This window comes from Amphiprion ocellaris, chromosome 7 (assembly GCF_022539595.1).
Source record: "Amphiprion ocellaris isolate individual 3 ecotype Okinawa chromosome 7, ASM2253959v1, whole genome shotgun sequence".
In the NCBI taxonomy this organism is placed as follows: Eukaryota; Metazoa; Chordata; class Actinopteri; family Pomacentridae; genus Amphiprion; species Amphiprion ocellaris.
Window position 1 is genome coordinate 3395972 of NC_072772.1, and position 21994 is coordinate 3417965.

The 21994-nt window shown below is 41.2% G+C and overlaps 1 protein-coding gene across 12 annotated transcripts in view; it reads right to left on the reverse strand.

Annotated features, from left to right (window-relative positions):
- LOC111575847 (muscleblind-like protein 1) overlaps positions 1-13513 on the reverse strand; it is a 67930-nt gene extending 54417 nt beyond the window's left edge. For 5 of the 12 annotated variants that reach the window (XM_055012216.1, XM_055012214.1, XM_023281222.3 and 2 more), the window contains exon 1: positions 7913-8070. The gene's annotated coding sequence lies outside the window, so the exon portion shown is untranslated. Of the gene's footprint in view, positions 1-7912; positions 8076-13355 lie in introns of those variants that run through there. The other 7 variants (XM_055012210.1, XM_055012211.1, XM_035953302.2 and 4 more) reach the window with 5 other exon arrangements.
- Positions 13514-21994: the final 8481 nt, after the last annotated feature.

A 21994-nucleotide genomic window follows, 5' to 3' on the forward strand; every position in this document is an offset into this window, starting at 1 on the left:
TCCATACGAAATGTCACAGAAATCAATTTTGGTAGTTTAGAAAGTCTGAACTGAAGCAGTGGAACCGATATTTCCATCCTGAACATCACAATAAATAATAATTGATGCACCACATTTTTGGTTTGATGTTGCTGCATTTCTTGCTGTCAATATGCACTGTTTAGGGTTTAACCCACGTGGAACTGGACTGCAGCCACATTCAGCCCTGCATCTGAGAGCAATACACAGACAGCGAGAGAAAGAACGAGGAAAACCTGCATGAACATGAGCCAGAGATCTGGGCCATTTATTTACCTTGAATGACTTCCAGAGAGAAGAAGGTGAAAAGAAAAAAAAAGAAAGAAACAAAGCAGGTTCTTCCATGTTTGATTTCCTATGGTTGATCTATGAAAGATGGTATCAGAGAAAAAGAAACTTGCTGGGAAGAGGAAACAATTTTCTTCAAAACAAAATTCCCCCAAGAGAGTCACAAAGTAAACTCTGTTAAAATGCCCTCAGAGATGCTGTCTAGCAATCAAAAGGTCGTGTTTGTTTAGGCAGTAAGTCGACAGTTCAGATGTTCCTTAAGCATTACAAATTCAGTTAAGGGCTCAGAATTAAATTTTTATGCTTTCTCTCTGAGGATGTTGTGAAATACAGCTGATTAGAAACGGAGAGATTATTATAATTTAGCTGAAATTTAATCATGCGGCAAGTGTTTACAACAGGTCAGGAGTCAGGAGGGTGAGAGGTGCAACTTCCAGAACGCAAAGGAGAGAAAGAGGAAGGAAAGCTGGAGGAATGGAAGGGAAATTTGGTAATGTGAGAGGTTAAAGGCCGCTGACTGCAGCAGCAAAGAGCAGATGCTGGACGCTTCGTATTTCACTGCATCACCGGCTGACCAGGATATCATCTATAAATGACCTGAGCTGCCCTTTATACTGATAGGAGCATCAGGGAGAGTGGAGAGTGGGGTGGGGAGGCTGTGAGAGACAAATAGTGTAGAGATGGTGACAGGAAAAGGATAGAGGCTAGAGGGAGAGTGATGGGAGGCAAACAGGAGCAATTAGTACAAGTTGTTGGGAGACAGAGGTTGGTGTCTGGTAGTGAGAGGGGGAAATCAAGGTGAGCACTGGCAGTTATAAGAGAGGAGGAATCAAAGAGAAAAGTAGGGAGGGGAAAAGCAGAATTTTGTTCCATTTCAAAGCTCTGCTGCCGCTGTGCTGTGATACCATCTTGACATTTCTCATCTCTCTTCATTTATCTTTCTGTGATCCCCGCCTGTTCTCCTTTTTTTCTACTTCTCTTCACGCGCACGCTTCAGTATTTCTTGCTTCTTCTCTCCCCAAGTACTTCTTAGAAATCTGCTCGCCTTCTGCTAAGTTGCACTCAGGGTATCATGTGACATAAACAACTTTGTGAACGTGGCTCGTCTTTTAATAGTAGCTGTCCTCATTTTATTCGCCCACTGTCTCGGCCCCCTCTATCTCTCCTTCTTGCCGTCTCGCTTCTCATTCCGTGTTCACACAACACCTTATGCTGCAGCACCACAGCAATGTGCTGCAAGGTCATCATCGCCACGGCAACTAGATAAACCAATGTTTAAAGCAAGGACAAAGCAGTTAATGGTGTCAGGTCCAGCCTCATATCATAGCGGCGCAGCGGAAATCATGTGGAAGATGCAGACGTTTCAAATGAACACTTTGACATTTGAACAGTATCACCAACTATAGACTGTCCGCTAATGAGGCGGTTTACCAAGATAGTGCCGTACAAGGAGAAAGCTTGTGACACCAAATAATTTAAGTTAAACACTGGGGCTATAAATCCAGAGTATCTCTGACTGTATCAACCAAATTTATTAACCGCATACTGGGTCTCACCCAGAATTCTCTGTCCCATCTGTGCCTCCAAAACTGGAGATGAGTGACAGCATAACTGACCAGAGTTCTTTCATCTAAAATTAGTGTTTATTGTTGCTAATTTAAGGAGTTCTATCAGAAAGGAACAGTAGAAGTTTAGCTCTGCGGGTTAATGTGATTGTGCAAACGAGTCACGTCTAGTCAAACCAAGGTCTACACACTGATAAAGCCTGACAGCACTGAAAAGATCAGCGACCATCCTGATGACAGTAAGAGCTGTATAATATCACATTAACAAAGATGATAAAATCTAACATAATCCTCCAGTGTTGCTGGCCAGAAGACACGCTCCAATATTCATCACATTCTCACACCATATTTTCACAGAAAATCAGTCCAGAGCAATGTTAATTTTGTCAATTGAAACCAATAATAATGCCCTAAAATGAGACTAAAAACAACACTATATTTTGTCTTTGCTGTAGTATAACAACCATTCTTAGTTCAGCAAATATAGTAATGCTCATCCACAGATCAATTTAAGTGGTCTTAAAGGTCATCAGCTTGATGATGTATTGTTGGAGATTATTCAATATTATGTAAATGTATTTAAATACTGAAGGGCATAACCTCACTTAAAGTTGGCTGCAATTAAGAATAGTTTCTGAGCTACCTTGAGATGCTGCATAGCAAGATTTTCCATTAACCCTCTGAGCCCCAGTTTCTGGGTGTTTTTACTCTTCTTACTGTGGGCTCATTTTTTCCCATCATATAAAATCCTGCACCTCTATGGAAACAGTGCAACCATGGCTAGAAATAGAGAGAACTCAAGAATGTCTTCCTTGCAATATGGCACAGATACACAGCCATGAATCATAAAAACGATTAGCTGAGAATTTCTAGAATTTTTGTCACGTGACTGTTGATCTCAGTTGTATCACGAATGTCTTCATGGTTGAACCAGGGACGGCAGATTTTTTTTTTCTTTTACAGAACTCCAAATGTTTTTTGGAGATTATTTAAATGAAACATGCAGTGGTTTTGATTAAATATTCCACTTTTAAATTTGAAAGCAATAAGAAAAGGTTAATTTTCCCAACAGAACCAGAAGTCACAGGTTCAGTGACTACCAGCTTCTGATTCTGATCAATTTTGGTGATTTTTTAAATAGATAACATGCCTTTCAACATGCTGACAGGTTTTAGAGTGCAGAGGATTAAATTAAATTAAATTCCAAGTTACATTTAAATAAATCCCTTATTAATGAATGAAAGTCATTTCTTCTTTAACCCAGTAGGCTATTTTTTTAAAGTTTCAATTTAAGAAAAACATCCCCAAATCCAGTCAGTGAGAGCTTCACCACTGTAAGGTCAATATGAACGCTGACATCTACAGATGAAAGAAATGTAGTAATTTAAAATTTGACTTCTATCAATTCAAAATCGTAAATCAGAGAATAATAATATTAATTAATAGTATATATTCTGAAAATTGTCACTTGCTTTGATGCTACACTCATTTTAGTGAAAGTCAGGTTAAGCGTGGCCCTCAGAAGCTTTGAAAAAACGATGCCGGTTGTGTTTTTAGAACAGATATAACCTGGTCCTGGTTCAGGGACCCCCTACACCGGAAGGGTAAGAAAATACGAACTGCATGACAATGAATAATGGATGGTGCATCAGTTTCTCTTTTTATTATTGGCAAAGATATTCCATTTGGTCTTCGTAAATCTACTACATACAATTAAAATAAAACCGTCACTTGTTTTCTCTCCTACTAGACTGCTCAAGGAACACTGAGTGATGGGCATCTTGGTGGTACATTAATAAAGTCAAACACCTTGCCGACGGGGCAACTATATCATTACTGCTCATATATGAACTCTGTCAAACAAATGCTTGTCCCACCCATGAAAGCTTGAGATTTGATCCAGCAGTCTCTGGCTGGTCATGGTGCAGCGATACTCTGTTATGATGCTGTTTCCACAGATTGTGCCATCAGGGTAATTCTATACTTCATTCCATCGCTTAGCTTGTGACACACACATTAGTATTGACCGCAAGCCATGAGACAGCAGATCTGCATCGCCTACAGAGGATCCACGGCCATGGAGATGAATGGAAGGTCAGCTGGTGCATTGATATTCAGCACGTAGCCATATGTAGTAGCATGTATGCATGTGCGCAACATCAGCTGCCTGTCGTGTGCTTCCTCTCTCTCTATGTCACACACACACAACACACACACACACAGTCTATGACTCTCCTTCAGCTGTAAGACAAACAGAGGGGAGGGGAGACGACGGGGGCAGTCAAGTGGCACGTGTGCAAGCTGTCGTCTGCACTGTGATATCAGCACAAGTGCTTAAAGAGACTGTAATAGTAGACACGAGAGGTGAGATCATACACATCTGAATACATGGTTATGTTTGTATGCATGTGTCATGCAGGTGGCCAGTGTATGTTTTCTAACTATGGACACAAAGTACACAACTGCATTTCCCCCCCCCTGGCGCCACTGCAGTGTGGCTACCTGGCTGTGGTAACGCCAGTGTGGTGTAATGCAGCGAGGGTGTCACTGAGTTCATGGACATAAACCAACCCACTGCCAGACCAGTCTGCTCCTCTCAGGAATAGCAATGGAGGAGGTGTGTGTGTGTGTGTGTGAGTGTGTGAGAGAGAGAGAGAGAGAGCGTGGGTGGGATGGTAGATTGAGAAAGATTGGAAAATGGCGAGAATGGGAGGAAGAGTCAGAAAGGCAGAAAGACAGACTGACAGAGAGATAGACGGGGTAAGGAAGAGGCAGTGAGTGATAGGATATGGATGTAATAGGTGGAAAGGAGGCAGACGGATGCCAAGGAAAAAGTGCCCACTCCCTCCATTCCCTTGTGTAAATTTACCACCTTGGCGTGTGGCATTTCAAACACAGGGTCATTCTCGTTCATTTTTAAAAAAGGCAAACACACACATGTATGCATGCTTTGCTTTTTTACTTTTCCTGCTCTGACACTCAGACATATGTCAAGCTGGAGAGACAACGCAGGCAGACAGGTGAATAAGGGAATTATAATAACTGGGATGGAGAAAGACAGTGACAGACAGAAGGGAGGTAAAGGTGGCGTGGCCACAGAAAAACACGGCAGAGATATTCTGCAAATAATGAGATGGGAGCATGAGTGAGATAGAGGTTTCTGACAGAGGGAGGTACAATAAGTACAGCAAGATAAGAATAATTTATAAAAGACTTGAGAGGAGGCGCTTCAGTAACAGCAAGATGATCACTGATTAGAAGCAGAATGGCTGAAAAGCTTGATAGGACAATTGCTGTAAAGATTGTAAAGCTCAATAGATGAAGATTATTAATGATTAGCCCCTCTGTGAATTTTTCACATTCCGCAGTCTGGTATTTTTAATCGTATCAGGAAATACCAAAGGAGTGGGATGCTCCCCGAAAGAAAATATCTACAGTCAGTTACCGAAATCGCAAACCACACACACGAGGTGCAGGATCCTTTACTTGTCATCAGACCAGCATTCAGCCAAACAGGGGATAATCTGTACTCCTCAGCTGCCTATGACCAGTGATTCAGTTTGACACCTTAATCTGTGGAAATCACAGAGGGCTCCTCCATGGAGCCAACTGTATTTACTATAGATTACATCTTCCACTAGTGTGCATTAGTCCAGTGACAGCTTTGCAGACTGCAGGGAAAACAGCAATCATACACCATTGACTGACTCACTGTGATTTTGCCACTCGCCAAATGGTCCCCCCCCCCCCCCCCCCCCCCAAAACCATTTGTCTGAGTGACTGTCTATCTGCCACTTACATGCTCTGTGTCGAATTTCTGTGGCTTGGAACTCAAAGTCATATTCACTCACATTCTCCTGCTGTCACCTTGATCAAAGTGTCCGCCTTATTTTCTTTCTTTCCTTGATAATTGAATAATGCAAATCAGGGATAAGAGTGTGTCCATGTCATGACGCACATACACAGCAATTTTTTCACACAAACAATGTGCTCATCTGCATTCGACAGACTGCCCTGTGACTGCCGAGGACAGCAGGGAGATGACATCACTTTTAAAGGACAGATTAGTTGGAGGATAAAACTCGATGGTGGGGGAGGAAAAGAAATGATTCATAAGCAAAATCCCACATTTCTTTTATACTAACACAGTCAAGTGCAGGTATCCGAACAGTTTTTCTCTATATTGTAGTCTTTCTTCTCTCACACACGCACAGTTGTTTTGTTGGACTTCTATGTGCTGTGAAATTCAGAGTGCATCTGCATGACTCTGAGCTCTCACTGTTCTATACTCTAATGACCTTGTAGATCTGCTTGCCCTGATCTGCAGAGAAGTTTTTCTTCAACTGCCTGAGAGCCAGAAACACAGAGTGAGCCATAAGACAGAAAGCTGCAGAGAGAGACAGAAGCAGAGATGCACGAGGAAGTCAAAGACAGGGAGAGCTGTCAAGATTAGTAGGTGACAAGAGTGTGTGTGCGCAAAACAACAGGGAAAATTAGTTTATTTATTAGTTTCATGACATCGTATCTGAGAGGTCAGGCTACATGTTTTTATCGACACAGTTCCATCAACACTCATGATATACTGTTTAAAAAATAGGTTGCACTTTCAGGTCTCTCTGTTTCTCAGTTACCATAGCGTTGGAGCAAGGCACCATTATGCAGAACTGTCTCTTACAATGTCAAAATAAAAGTCTTTCAATAGCACACCTTTGAGAGGCTTTTATTGTAGAAATAGTTTTTGTAGCGTCTGAAAATTCAGCTTTAGACATCAAGGTTAGCAACAGTGAGAACTCAGATTTAAAACATTACGTGCATTAGGAAATTATTTTGTTCTTCTTAATCTTCTTTTATCAGTGGATTGGTTTTAAACAACTGCAAAGCAGACATAAAGAAGATGAAGCCCTTTTTAGATGAAGGTCTTTAGGAGCTCATAACAGTCATAAAAGTAAGATGCACCTTTTAAAACAACTTTCTGTGTGCAGTATGGAATATATGCACAGAACGCTGGTAAATGAGTTGTTCATGTGGTGGAGAATAATTGAAAAGAGTTTAGACCCCAAAGTTAATTCAGTGTAGGCCCTTTCAACTTATTTCAGTCATTAATTTAATTTAATGCACAGTTATTTGTACTGCTCTGATTATTCACCCTTTTGTTTCCACTAAAATTGCACACATGCAATAAGCACAATAAATGAATCATGCCTGCATCCCCTGTCTATTCTAGATTTTTAATCTGCAACCATTACTATTTCATTACTTTGCTTATCTTAATGGAAAACTTTACTGAAGTATATTAAGCCTTGTTATTAAAATTAGGTTCGCTTTTTTTGTAAATGCATTTTTGATCATTTTGTCTGTGCACATGTATGTGTGTTAAAGTGTCTGTGGCAGACGGCCTGTGTAATGCTGGATTTTGAATCATTTCCTGAGGGCAGCTGTAGTGTAAACACCAGTAGTCCTGCCATTCACAGGAGGAGCGTGGGGCTTGTCATATGCATATGAGTGAATCTGTGTGTGTTTTTGTGTTTCTTTTTAATTAATTCATCCATAAGCGTGAGCACACATTTAAGCTTGAGTGTTAACAGTCGTAAGTCACACAACAGGGATCTCAGTGCAGTCCAGGAAGAGTGAAAGAGAGAGGCAGAGTTCAGTCTGCCAGGAAAAGGGAATGTGTGTCAGTGTGTGTGCACGAGTGTGTGCTAACTACTCTGCGGAACATTAAACACTAACGTTACCCATTCTTTTGTCTGCTCAGCTCTTTTCCACATTAAAAACTGTCCCGCCTCCAAGTACCACACTTTAGCAGCGAAGCAATCTGCATGTGGACACACATGCAAACTCATACTTACAGTCATGTAACTCACTCTAACACACATCCCACTCAGCATCCAGATGGTGAATCAAAAAAAAGAAAATCCAAAAGCGATATGGCAGAGCAAAGCAGAAAAAGTAAGCATGGATAACTCAGTCTTGTGTCTAAACAAACACAAAGTAATACACAACCTACACACACACACACAGAGTAAACAGCAAAGACTTACTGTATCTCTGCAAGGACTCATCTGACTGCTGCTGAGGGGAGAATGGAAAGCGAAAACCTCATGCTTGCTTCGCGGCACTCCTCTCTTTTACTCCCTCTGTCACTGCCCCCTCCTCCTTCCTTTTTCCTTCGCTTTCTCCCTCCCCTGCCTCTTTTCCTTCCTCCTTCCTCCTCCTCCTCCGTTTTCTTCCTTCCCTCCCTGTCCTTCACTCCCTCGCTCCTTCTCTTTCCCTCCTTCCTTCTTGGCAGAGCCTTACTGTATTCAGATACACCAGTCTCCATATAAGGCAGCACAGCTAAACATGTCACACATAATTTATCCACAGCAGGCTGCTAGTTCACCTTTCACAGCTTGCGCTTGGATCATATGCAAAAGAGGGAGGAGAGGGAGGGCAACGCAGGGGAACAGACAAACTTCTACTGTCAACAGCCACGTTCCTACAATTTCACACTGTGAGAGAGTGAGCATGCGTCTCTGTGCATGTGTGTATGTTAACAAATGCTGACAATCAGACCGTGAAAATGCTACTGGAGAAATGCAATTCACCTGCACTGTTCCAACACCTCCCTCTCCCTGTCTCTCCACCATCTGTATCTGCAGGCAGTAAATCTTATACAGATGCTGTTTGTGAGACCTGTCCAACCTGCACGGCCCCTGTTCCCCAACACCCCCTGCTCTCCTTATCTGTGCTACTGCCTTTATAAAACACAACTGACAGGAAAAAGAGACAGAGAGAGGATGAGAAAACAATCTGCAAGAAGAGTAAAATTAGTAAAGGGTTACATAGAGACTGAGAAGAAAGGGAGGAGTTACACTGTTTTGCTTTGAAATGTGGAGATGCAGCAAGAGTGAGAGAGAGAGAGAGAAGAAGGGTGAGATAAAAATAATATGTCAACAAATAAGATGCCATCCGTAGTGCTGTCTGGTTGCGGCTGTGAGAATCAGCGTTTTGCACAATCAATGACTTTAAAAATACATGGATGCTGACCTCTCTTTCTGCCTCCTCTACTTCCCCCGGCTGAGTTTTTTTCTTTTTTTTTCCAACTTGCTGCCTTTATAAGACATTTGAAGAAAAACAAAAACAAGTGCACCATACAGATAGCAGCTGTGGTGAAAAATAAAGAGAGAAAAAAAAAGAAAAAGAGAGATTGGGAATAATAATAGCTGCACTTGAGTAGCAGTGCTGGCTGGTAGCTTTCTCCTCCCTCCTCCACAGCTTCAGTCCACTCACAGGACAGCAAGAGTCACCGCTCTGTTGCCATGGCGTCTAACTCCATCAAACGCTACGTCAGGTGCATGTGTGTGTGTGTGTGTGTGTGTGTGTGCATGTGTGTGTGAGAGAGCATGTGTGAAGGTGTGCTGTTGTGTTTGTAGAGGTGTGTATGTCAGGTGGGTGTTACCAAGTGACTCAGAGCCACATCACTGACTTGTGGCTGCAATATATCAGGGCGTTCGGAATTTATCACTGTATTGGCTTGTGTGTGTGTGTGTGTGTGTGTGTGTGTGTGTGTGTGTGTGTGTGTGTGTGTGTGTGTGTGTGTGTGTGTGTGTGTGTGTGTGTGTGTGTGTGTGTGTGTGTGTGTGTGTGTGTGTGTGTGTGTGTGCAAGAGTGTAAGGGAAAGGTGTTGATTGAACAGCAGCTTGGAGCCCACCCTCAAAAGAAAAGCACCTATGATGGATCTCTGTGCTGCTCTAAGTGTTAATGTTTAGCTCCAGCTTCTATAAATATTTATCAGTTCGTTCATAGAGTCAAAGCAACACACTACAGACACCGGGAATATGGAATTTCGATTTTGGAGCTGGCAGGTCATTGTCCTTTGCCCAAAAAAGGTCCTGCAGTTGTGTTACAGGGTTACGCTAAACTGTGAACATGGTACAGCATCTCCAAGTGTGTACATGTCGTCTAGAAACCACATGGAATCTAAACTATAGGGCATGACAGGATGGGGTTTTTTTGTACAAAACCTTGTCTGTAATATGTCAGTGTTCTGCTCTGTAAGGAAATGTTTGTCATCACCCTCACGCAGAGCATCGATGCCAGCTACTGAGAGTTTCTGATGGACACTTGTGTAGGCAAATTAGCTATACTACAATGTAAAAATACAACTGTTCAATTAATACATATTTTCAAATTCACTTTAAAAGTAAAGGAGTACTTTAAACCTATGGCAATTGATGGCAAAAATTATGAAATATATTTCCTTATAAAGTTGCTGCAAACAGTTGCCAATTTACTGCAGATATGTAAATTAATGCCCATTTGGAGTTTTTTTTTTTTTTATGGTGATGTTGCAAAAAGTCTAACATTCACTCTCCTCTTTGCCCTGATTTGGTATCCACCAACCGCAGAGGTAAGGATATGGTCTGTTCTGTGTTCACCAGCAGGTCTCCAACTTTGTCTATCTTCCTTTTGGTGCTGAGTGGGAAGTGCAGGAGCTGTTTTTAGAGCTTCTTCTTAAGAAAAGCTGCCTGGTACAGGTGAAAAAAAAGGCTAAGAGCCATGAGAGTAAACCAAAACAGGGAAGCCGTGGGCCAGAAATGCAAAACAATGAGCTAAAATGTGCTAAAATTCTGGGTCAGGCAATCATTTTGTATGGGTTCAACACTAGTCACATCACAGCAATTGGACCTACTGTTGATTAGAGTTGCAAAAAAAAAAATACACAGATGAAATTAAGTGATGTGTTAAAACATAGTTACAAAAGTGGATCAATAGCCATGTCAATGTAACAGTATTATATATGCTTTATATGTAAGTAGCATTCAAATGTTGTTGCTGTTGTTGTACTAGCTAGCAGTATTTTTTAAATGCTCTTTCGAACACTCAAACACAAAGTATGAAAATGCACAGTGCTTGTTTCCCCTGAGACTTTATGAAGTGGAAATGCAAAGTGGTATAAAATGGAAATACTCAAATAAATGCCAAGTCTGTGAGAATTACTTGAGTGTATGTACTTTGCACTGTTAGGCTGCTGGTCGAAAAGAAGAGATAAAGTGACAAGGCACAGTGAAGGACCTGCAGATAATTGCTGCAATTGCAGATAATTTAATGCACACTACGGTTCCTGCTCACTGCTCTGCTGATGTCTGTGTGCAGGGGGAGACAATGAGAAGGACTTTTGAGGCAACGCTTTCTAACTCGAGCCCTTACATCCTCTCTCGTTGTGATCGTATCAAAACGGGGTCATGGACTCTTGAACATGTGTACCCTGTGTTCCACATCATTAAAGGCAGGAATGAGGAAAAGTTCAGAGTGAAAGAACAGAGAAGGAATGAGTTCAAGTTGGATGAGGAGATCTGGATTCATATGCCACTTTTTGATCCGTTGCTGCTAAGCAAAGCCAGAGCTGGACAAGGATCTACTGCAGAACCTTGTAGATCTCATCAAATGGAAAACCTAACAGGGAAAACCAGTGCGAGTCCGATACGTTTTCAACATTCATGGCAGGCCTCTGCTCTGTTGTTAAGTATCTAAGGTCTAATTGTAAATGTGTGACCTTGCAGAGCTCCTTTGTTTTTTGCCTCAATCCGAACAGCTTTGTGTGTTTGTACCAACACATTCTGGGGCCTTAATATGTGAGTGGAAAATATGGGAATCTGTCGACACAGAGCTCTATAACAGACCAGTAGTAAAATCTGTGACAAGTTCAAAAACGTCCCAATTTCTCGAGCTCACCGCTGAAATAGTTCTGGTATGACCACTGTTATTCAGAGAAATGCTGGATTTACTCATGGTCTGCTTGAGCCAAACCACCGTGTTTTTTTTTTTTTTTCAACTTTTAACTAAAGACAGACATGCATTCTTCAGCTTTTTCTCTTTACTGCTCCGAACAGTATCTCTCACACACACTCAAAAAACACACAAACCTAGACAGTGCACTGCCACATATATGTATACTCATTAGTCTGGCTGCTTCAGCACCAATGCTAAATAATTAGTGAGCAGAGCCAGAGATATAGATACTACTGTCATGTGGTGGATAATTCTATCAGCACAGGCAGCGGAAGGACGCTCTTAATGAAAACAACCAGAATGAAAAAGGGAAGCCTCTCCATTTTGAGTTTTGACAGGTGGATTTCTACACAGAGAAGTGGTGCTCTGTCAGTGCTAAATGGAGAAAAACTGAATATTCACAAGATTTTTTTCTTGATCTGCATTGTGGCTTTTGTTTTTCTTTTGTTGCTCAGCATAAACACTTTCCCACATCCATCCTGTGAAAACATACCAGATACGCAAATATGACTCTTTAAAAGCTCCTTGTTGTATTTAGTAATGAGGATCAACAGAAATAAAGTTATCTAGAGTTATATTTTATGTACAAGTTGAGAATTCTGTCTACCATTGATATTTAAATTATCTCCTTTTGGAAGTCGGTTTAATTTAGAAATCATTCTATTTCTACGCGATTTCTCACTCTAAGCCTTTTTTTCCTTTTATGTCTTCACATACAGTAACAGTTTAGAAACATGATTTCACCATAAGGTCCCAGTGGAAACACCAGAAATTTCTCATTTGAGTGCTGGGGTAATAAAGTTTAAGAGTCCTTGCCCTAAGCTGCTGCAATCGCGCTTCCCAGCCAGTCTGTGTCTCTGGTGCAACAGATATGGTCGCAAGCCTCAGTGGCCGTTAAACCACAAAATGACCCCTAACAGAGACGGCGTGCTTTTACCGTCAGTCACAATGCATTGGTGTCATTTAACACAACATGTAGAAAACCTAAAAACAACTAACTAATGTGATACAACCAGCTACTGCTTTGCAAATCCTTAAAAACCTCCTTAATGATTGTAGTGACGAAATGTGTAACTTGTAATGCAACATTGGTTCAAACTGTTTTTGGCTGGGTGCATTCGGCATGAATTAAAAATTTAAATGGCACAATTAACTGGATTTTTCCATTTAAGCATTTAAAACAGCAGTTTAAAAATTTATTCTTTTGTCGAATAATTTAAAGAAATTTATTAATTTGTTGCTTTTCTATAACAGAAGCAACGTTAAATGGTCCAAAATGATAAATAATGTTCAATTTATAATATTCTAAAAGTTACAACATTCACCAGCACTCCCTCACTTAAAAGCAGATTCAATTCAGTTTAAGAGTATCTGCAAGATGGATTAAAGAAAATGCAAAAAAACTAAGCCAATAACAGAAACTAACAGATATTTTACATGCATCTCAACCATATAGATTCCCCCTCACTTAAATATTTTGTTGCTATGGAATAAATCACAGGCTCAGATGTTTTCAAGACAGAAAGCAATACAGCAGCAATCACTAGCAACAGGCAGGGAACTTATCGGAATTGTAACATGTCAAATATTAATGACACATCTGTATAGAGCCACTCTCCCCTCTCTTTTCCCCAATATTACTAGACAGTGAAACAGATCATCTTGTAAAAGCCAGAATCCATCCGCACGGTCAGAGCAAAGCTGTCTTACCTGCCTGGTTGTCTGTGTATTTCTCTTGCACTCGGTCTGCGTGTACGAGTGTGTGTGCTCTCACACACAATCCCTCGAACAGGAACTGATGAATCTGCACGACTTCAGCCCTGCAGCGTGCAGTGCATTATGGGGTTTCAGTCTCTCTCTCTCTCTCTCTCTGTTGGCACAGTGTTGGAGGGGGATGTCCTCGCCTCCTGTCTGGAGAGAGGAGGGTGAACTCACACACACACGCACGCACGCACGCACGCACACACACACGCACACACACACACACACACACGATGCAGAAGAAGCCTCATGATGACGACTGCCGCGGCTTTGGTTGCCATGGCAACAGCCTCCCTCTCTCCTGTAGTTCTCTCTGTGTATTTTGTTTAAATAGTGAAATAGAGTAGAACAAAAAGATATTTTTTTGAAAATGTTGCACAAACCATCGTTCTGTTCGCCTCTACTTCCCTTTAACATTTGCTTTGAACCTGAGCTTACCATCTGACATAGAAATGAGGGGAGACTCTGGTGGTCACGTGATCACTAACTGTTGCTTCTGCCTTCTGAGATAAAGAGAGGGCAGTGAGTAATAAGAGGGAACAGAGACAGACACAGATACTGGGTGTTTGTGTGTTCGTGCATGCATCTCTGTGCTTGTGTATGCCTCTTGAATGTGTGTGTGTTTTGAGTGTGTGGGTTGCTGTGATGGTTCCTGGAAGCAGGCTTTGGTTCCTGTTTGTGGTTTCTTTCCTTTTCTCCATCGCTAGTGCCAGAGGCCTGCAGCACTTCGATAACACACATTACAAACAAGGGAAGTACAGCAGGACTGACCAATGGAATAAATGGGCCGTGCACGCATATGCATGCAAGTAAACAGACATAAAGACTGACTGTACCCTCTGAGGTAATTTTTCTCAGATTTTATAACTATTCACCTTCGTGGAGGTTGGTTTTAAACGTTATTTTGTGGGCTTATTCAGAGTGATAATGTCAGGTCTATGGATTATCAAGAAAGGGATGTATAGAAAATGAACAGAGATAGAGGTATGGGTACTGTAAAGGAGAGGATATGAGGGTTAGGAAGAAGAGGAGATGAGACCTCCTCTCTACCGTCTCCCATGGCGACAGAGTGGGTGGAAGGCTGTGGCTGTCCTTCAGGGCCGGCAAATCACCGGCTCACAGCTGAGTCCTGCAGCCATCCCACTGGTAACCCCCAACACTCCGTCTTTAGACATCTAGCCTCGCTGTGTTTTATCTTGCGGCGATCATCGCTCGCTCTTCCCCTGGCTCCATCTCCCATTCTCACAGCGCCCCGTTCCCCTCTAAATCCAATCTGACCCCACGAGAATCTTCACTATCACAGAGACATGTATATTATGTGCTTAGATCAAGCTCAGTGATACCTCCATGTCACTGGAGCTAGAAAGAACAGCAGATTTAAAAAAAAAAAACTGATACTGTTCTGTCTTTTCAGTAGCCATGGGAACAGGTAGGAACTGGGATTCACTGAGCATTGACTGTTGAAATTGTTGTGAGGATGATTTAATCAGCGAGCTTGGCAGAGGTAGACAAAAGGAGCAGACTAAGGTATGGACAAGGTGGGAGGCAACAGGTGGTAGCAAGTTGTTGCTCAGTTTCCTCGCACAACAAACATTTCAACACAGATAATTGTTTTCCCATTTACGTTTGCATAATGTTTGGATGGATAGATGGATATGTGTCTGTAGATGGATTTATGGTGTGCATCAGACTTGGCAGACAGTGGTTGAAGTGCAAGAACTGAGATCAGTATTTACATGCAAAGTCTTGCCTGTGCTTAGTTTCAGTCAACAAAAGCTCTTTGGTTAACATTAGGAGGAAAAAAAATGGTTTTGGTAAAATGGAAATAAACACAGTATGTCTCAAGCGAATGTGGACTTTTTCTGGATTAAATCAGACTAACTTTAAAGTCCTTCTGTGGTCATCGATTTAACCCTGAAAAAATTACACATTTAAACTTTTTCTTCCCAATTAAAAGAAATCCTTCCTGCCTCAAAATGGCTTGAATGTAACTCTACACTGTTGCTTTCCCTAGAATGTCTTTTCCTAGACCTATTGAGTCCCCGTCTATTTCTACACCAAACACCTTGCAGCTCCAGCCCACCAGCTCACCAACAGCCCTATTAAAACACTACTTCAAAGTACTTTTTCGAACTGCAAGCTGATTCTGAAGGAGAGTAATGATAAGAAAAGTTGCAGGCAGCAAGTTAACAAGATTTATTACTTAGGTTTGTTATGAATGAAACCCCGGGTATCCGAATCCGTGTTTTCGAGAAGCTGCACAAGTGTCAAGGTGGACATACACAATCATGGCGCCGACTGCTAGTTTCGCTCACAATGTGGCTTCCCACATATAAAAATTTCATAAGGCCATATTAACAAAGTAGAAACTGACTTGATTTTCAGTCAAGTAATGAGTACCTGAATAGAACCATAAAAATTACTATAAGTCACTGCAGTGACCTTATGACCTTAGCACAGAGTTATTATATTAATATATAGCAAGAAAAAATACACTGCCATTTAACGATTATACTCCTGACACATTCACTATCAAATGTATTTGCAATTTTCTACATATGTCAACGTTTCTTCATTACATCAGTAGAAAATGGATGCAATTATGTTTCCTTCAAAATGTATTCACTTGTATAGAAATGTAATTTCTACGGGGCAGGGTTGGTTAGTTCGCCCGAGCACGTTTCCAATTCACACTTGCTGCTCTACTTTTTTTAAGTCTGCAAAGAAACTGTCATGAAGTTTAAGCTACTCCTCCAGGCGTTCAGTGCTCTGAGGTGAGAAAAAAAGGTAATTAAATCAATAAACGGGGCTTTTCCATGGCTTTTCCATTTTTTGCCTCTGGAAGACGCATATATCTGAACAAGCTGGCATTATCACTGAACACTCATGTGCTCCATGTAATGAAGGGTCCTTGAATTTGAGGGACACTGAATAACCTGTTCAGATTTGAAAGCCAGGGTGATTAGCCTGCTCTCTGGGACTGATAGCAGTAGCAGGTGTCCACAGGCTCCATGTGCCACATCTATTCATTAGAGACATTAACACTAACTATTCGCACACACACACAGAGCTCACTGCTCATTGGAACTATTCATTAACAACACTGCAGCTCCCCTTAAGCACAATGACCATTGATTAGGTTTATGCATAAGGATGGTGGTGGAACTGCTGCTGTAATTATTACTGCCCTCAGACTTTTGTTCACCTGGTCTGAAATTTTTCATAGCATACCTGTACTGTAAGCATTGTGCATCTTTTTAATATTGTATATTTATAGCAGTCCTACATACAGTAAGCCCACCTATGTGTCACATTTACAAGAGTGTAACTCTTGAAATATATTCAACTCTTTTGAGTTGTGCATGTGATTTTTGTTAATGACAGATTCTTGGATGGGGAGTGGAGACTAGGGATAAACTTAATGGTGAAGATTCTCTTGAAACTACTTAGCATCAGTTTTTAGTTATTGGTAATATGTTCTAGATATCAATCAGCAGAGTTGACCTGCAATATTGGTCTATCACAAATAAACTGATAATCACTGTACGTTGTCTGATACGCGCCAATTTGTAAAGTTTTTTTTTTTTACTTTACGTATAGGCAATTTAGCAATAGTGCGATCATCTAGTTTATCCTGTAGAGCAGCTCCAACTCCATGGTGTACAATGTTCTTGTCTGCAGCACATGTAGCAGAGTACGCATTACGGGTGAGCAGACAAAAGTGCAGAATGAAGCAGCGTCTTCACAGTATGTTGCTAACTGCTTTGTTACTGAAATACTAATAAACAATGACTCCATAATTTTGCCCTTTTAATATAACTCTAACATGTACTCATATATAAAGAAAATCGACTAATGTATCAATATCGAAATTTCTCACTGCGTAAAATCTGCATTGGTCTGGATGCCACAGCTATATGGACAGTTTCTGTCTATATAGAGACCTTAAAGTTAAGTCACTCTGCAATTCATTTTAGTTTGAGTACTGTCAACACCACTGCTTATTTTTGTATTGTCCATCTTTATTCTCAGCACAACCAGTAGCTCTGAGTAACTGGACTTGCAAAGGTCAGCACAACTTTGGTCCAAGTTCAACAAATTTGAACTTTGGTAACAGCATGGGTTTGAATAAACCTTAGCATTACTTTCCCCAGAAAGAGAAGAACAAGTTCACCACATGCACAGTTATGGAGGAAGCCCACACAAAAGTTGTTAATGTGAACATGACTTGTATAATAAGAACATTTTTATTTTGATCCTTTAACAGATATCAGAAGACGTAGAGACTGTTCTGGTAGATACGCAAGTAAAATATCTGAGTCGTGCAGTATGAGATACAGTTTAACCTTTAGGGCACTTTATCACATAGCATGCAAAGTGAAAAGAATTTTAAAACAGAGACAACCTTCCATGCAGCAGATATCATCAGTATCCTGTTCATGAGCTTACAAATGCAGACAGACCTCCTGAAAGGCCTCAAAGGTTCATTTTAACTATTGCCTATTATCTCCAGTTGCTTGAGGTAAAAGTATTTCTGAAGGTTCTTGTTTTTGATGCGAGCACAGAATGAGATCACAAATATTTTACGCTACACATCTAAACAGCACTGTGTTTCAAACCTCATTTTAAATGGTGGGATACGGGGTGTAATCTGTAAACAAAACACAGCAGTATTAAAAAGCTTGAGTTTCAGTTGCTGATGGCAGGTTGAACAGGCTTTTCAAATGATGCATCTGACAGCAAAATAATATTTACCCATTTATTTTTAAACACATCTTCCCTCATCTCTATCTGAGAGATGGAGCAGGGATAGATGAGGGGTTCAGTGTCTGCCTCTGTTATAATCATTGTGATCCCACAGAGACAGACTCACACCAAAGAGAATGGGCAAGCATTACAGCGCTGAATTCTTTTTAATATTCCTTCACAATTATCACGCTTCCCGCTGAACAAAATTACATCACCTCTTTTTGCGTTGCCAGTGGAACAACATTAACTAAACATGTAATAGAACTAAATCTGTAAAGAAAGAAATAATAATTTATAGAGAGACCTGCACAAACACTATTCACTGGTGTGTTCCCGACTGAGGCTAGGAATGAAAAGAGAAAAAGAGAATGCTAAAATGCTGTTGTCACCTTTAAATTAAAAGTTGTTGACGTTTGAGGCTGAGTAACTTCCACCACACAACACCAACAAAATGTCAAGAACCGCTTCTGCAAAGACAAGGGAAGTTACTGAAGCAAAATTCAGCAACTCTCAAGAGTTCGGCAACAGAGGCAATAACCGCTGGTGTGTCTCGGGGTGTACAATGAATGACTGGAAGATGAAGCATGAGCTGGACAGACAGACTGGTGCAGCAGACTGTCGTGGTGAAGGAAAAGCTGTGGCTGAAGGCACAAGGTGAAGGTCTTAATTTACCTATCGGTCTTTGTTTCAACTATCACCTATGGTCCTGAGCTCTCGGTGTTGACTGAAAGAATAAGATTGCGAATACAAGTGACAGAAATTGATTTTCTCCGTAGGGTGACTGGGCTCAACCTTACAGATTCGGAGGGAGCTCGGAGTAGAGTCACTGCTCTTTTGTTGGAGCCAGCTGAGGTGGTTTGGCCATCTTATTGGGATCCCTCCTGTAGTGCCCTCCTTTGTAGCTTTTCTGAGCATGTTATGGCCAGGGCAGACCCAGAACTCACCGGATAGACAATTTTTCTCATCTAAGGTGTCCACCACGAGAAACTCCTTTGATAAAGGATGTCTGGAATGACTTGCCTAATGCCACTGGGATCCGACTCCAGAGAAGCATAAAGAAACTAGAAAAGCACTCAGACAGCGCAGTACTCCGTCACGGCTGCTCAGTTGACGTATCATTTCCGATGAATGAAATTTTTAATAAAAAATGTACTTGCGCTGAGCACAGGCATGTGTTATGCATGTGCATGTTATGTATAATTACTGAATTGTGTGTAAATTACTCTTATAAAGGTCTGTTGATCAGTTCATCACTTTTGGCAAGCCTTTGTTTTGCTAGTGTTAAAATAACCGTTCCCTCCATGTTTTTATTTTGAAGGCGTGTTTTTAATGTTGCAGGCTTTTATTTTGTCATCATTCCAGCAGCACAGGAAGTGTTTATCTAAGAAGCGGTTTCTTGACATGATGAAGACGCTGCCGAAAAGTCCAAAAATTCACATAGAGATGAAAGAAAATGGTTCCACGCTGTTGCTGTCTAGCAAATGATGTCTAAACTTAGAAGCAGCTGGAATGGAGACAAGCTCTGACGGTGTTTCCTGAAGAAAGGAGTGAAGGACAGAAAGGTGAATTTGTGGTCAAAATAAGGCTGATGGCTGGCTGGGGTTTGCTGCATATGTGACCTAAACATACAGCGGGCGGCAGGAATTGATGGGACTCGGAAACACCTCTACAATTTAATGAATTGTTCCTTGTATCATATCGAACGAATAAGTCCCAATAGGTCTGCAACGGCCGATTTGTAGTAGGATCACAATCATGTGATCATCAGCAGGCAGCTGACGTAGTGTTCACTTCTTGTCATGGTTACAGTGACGCCGTGCTGCTATCTCAATGATACAGAAATCTTTAACAAATCCGTGGATCCAGACTATAAGCTGCATCACTGCCGAAATCTAATCAATTGGTCCTTGTGTCATTTCTGATCTTCCCTGAAATTTTTATCCAAATCCATTAGTCTGTTTTTGAGTAACGTTGCTAACAGACAAACAGACAGACAAACCAACGACAATCATCACAGAACTCCGCCAGGGCTCTGACTCCTTGGTGGAGTAATGAATGGATGGACAGAACTTTTTCTGTAAAACTTGAACTCGAATTTGAATGTAGGAAAAAAATATTTAAACATACACAACTTGTTCAACTTTCAAATTTGCACCCAGTTTAACCCAAACAATACAATATTGACCTATCAGTGAATTCAGTGACAAATATTGATGGAGGAAGACAGATGTGAGCAAAGCCATAATCACAAAAAAGGAGCATCTGAAAAGTGGTGCAGGGAAGCATTTTGTGTTTCCTGACCACTGATGGTCAAAGTATCAGCTTTCTTACTTTACCACTGCATTGAGCAGAGGTACCAGAAGCAACTAAGGCATTGTCAACTCCACAACCTTGTCAGACAGTCTACTTTCTGCCACACTCATTCTAAGCACCTTTGCTATAAAATCTTAAAAAGGCCATCACTGATAAGAGGGCAAGATGTATATGCGAGGATCTGCGGATCGTGGGCATGATTTTGGAAGAATGTTATTGGGATGAGAGAACTCGAGACACAATTTAAAAGTTTCCACAGTCTCAAGACACATAGTGCAGTTCTATCACAACCACAGGGAAAACGTATAGACCGAACTACAGGGTAAGACGATAAATTGGAATGCAACAGCGTGTGTCATCAATAATTGAAAGTGCACTCCTCCAAAACTAAGAGTGTTCAGTACAATAATATAAATGTTTTCAGTATTTTTTTCTTTATGAAATGCTAGCACTTTGTTGAATGACCAGTGACTGTGCTGTCCTGCCCTCAGTGGGCAGTTAATCTCACTGCTATGAGGCAAGTAGAGGGCCTTTTCCAACATAAATGACCACAGGGACAATCAAATAGCACTGTTACTGCAAGAATAACAGTAAGCTAACAGTGCGGAAAGATAAGCATTCAGTAAACATATAACTCCCATTTGTTCCAGTTAAAAGCGACTCGATAAAATCTGCTTACCAAGTTTGATCCCCCTTTGGCTGACAGCTTGACATGCGGCTCAGCACTGCTGCTCCTCACTGTTTCCCACAGATGAATGCCACTCCATCCTTGGGACAATAATGTAAATTGTTGAAAGTGCTCAATAGAAGAAAACGACTTGTCAGTGCCACTCAAACAGAATGGTGCAATGGAGCTGCAACCTTCACTGTTTGTTGCAGCATCTGGCTGGCGATGCAGAATGCAAAGTATACGGTGTGATTACAGCTAAAACAGAGTCCAATGCACACACTGAGATTTGATGGTACAGTCAGTTACCCGACAACAATGCAGTGAAAAGAGCTTGTACTGTATATTGAATGTGGAAATGAGGAACAACTGACTCATTTTACCTCAAAATACATAATAATGTGGCAGTGCTCCAGCGCTTTGCATGTGAAGTACAGTGGGTAAGGCTCTGTACGTGGGAGAGGTCTTGACATTTCACATAACATAGGTCACTCTGGGGTTTGAACTAAATACCTGAGGCTGCCTAGAGGAGAGATGGAATATTGAAAAATAAAACACACACCCACACACACATACACACACACACACACACACATACACACACACACACACACACACACACACACAGTCTGAAGCCCATAAAAGTATGCATGCATACACATGAAACATGGTGGGAGTGAACAAATCTCAGCAGATTGCCCTTGGTAACTTGCTGTTGGTTACTTGGTAAATATTCATAAGGGCAATCTCTAGACTCAACGCAACTAGCAGAAGATGTGTAAATGTGTGAGACGGCGGGGGAAGGATAGGAGGAGATAATGAATATTGAAGAGTGTGTTGAAGAAAGAGAACAGATGCT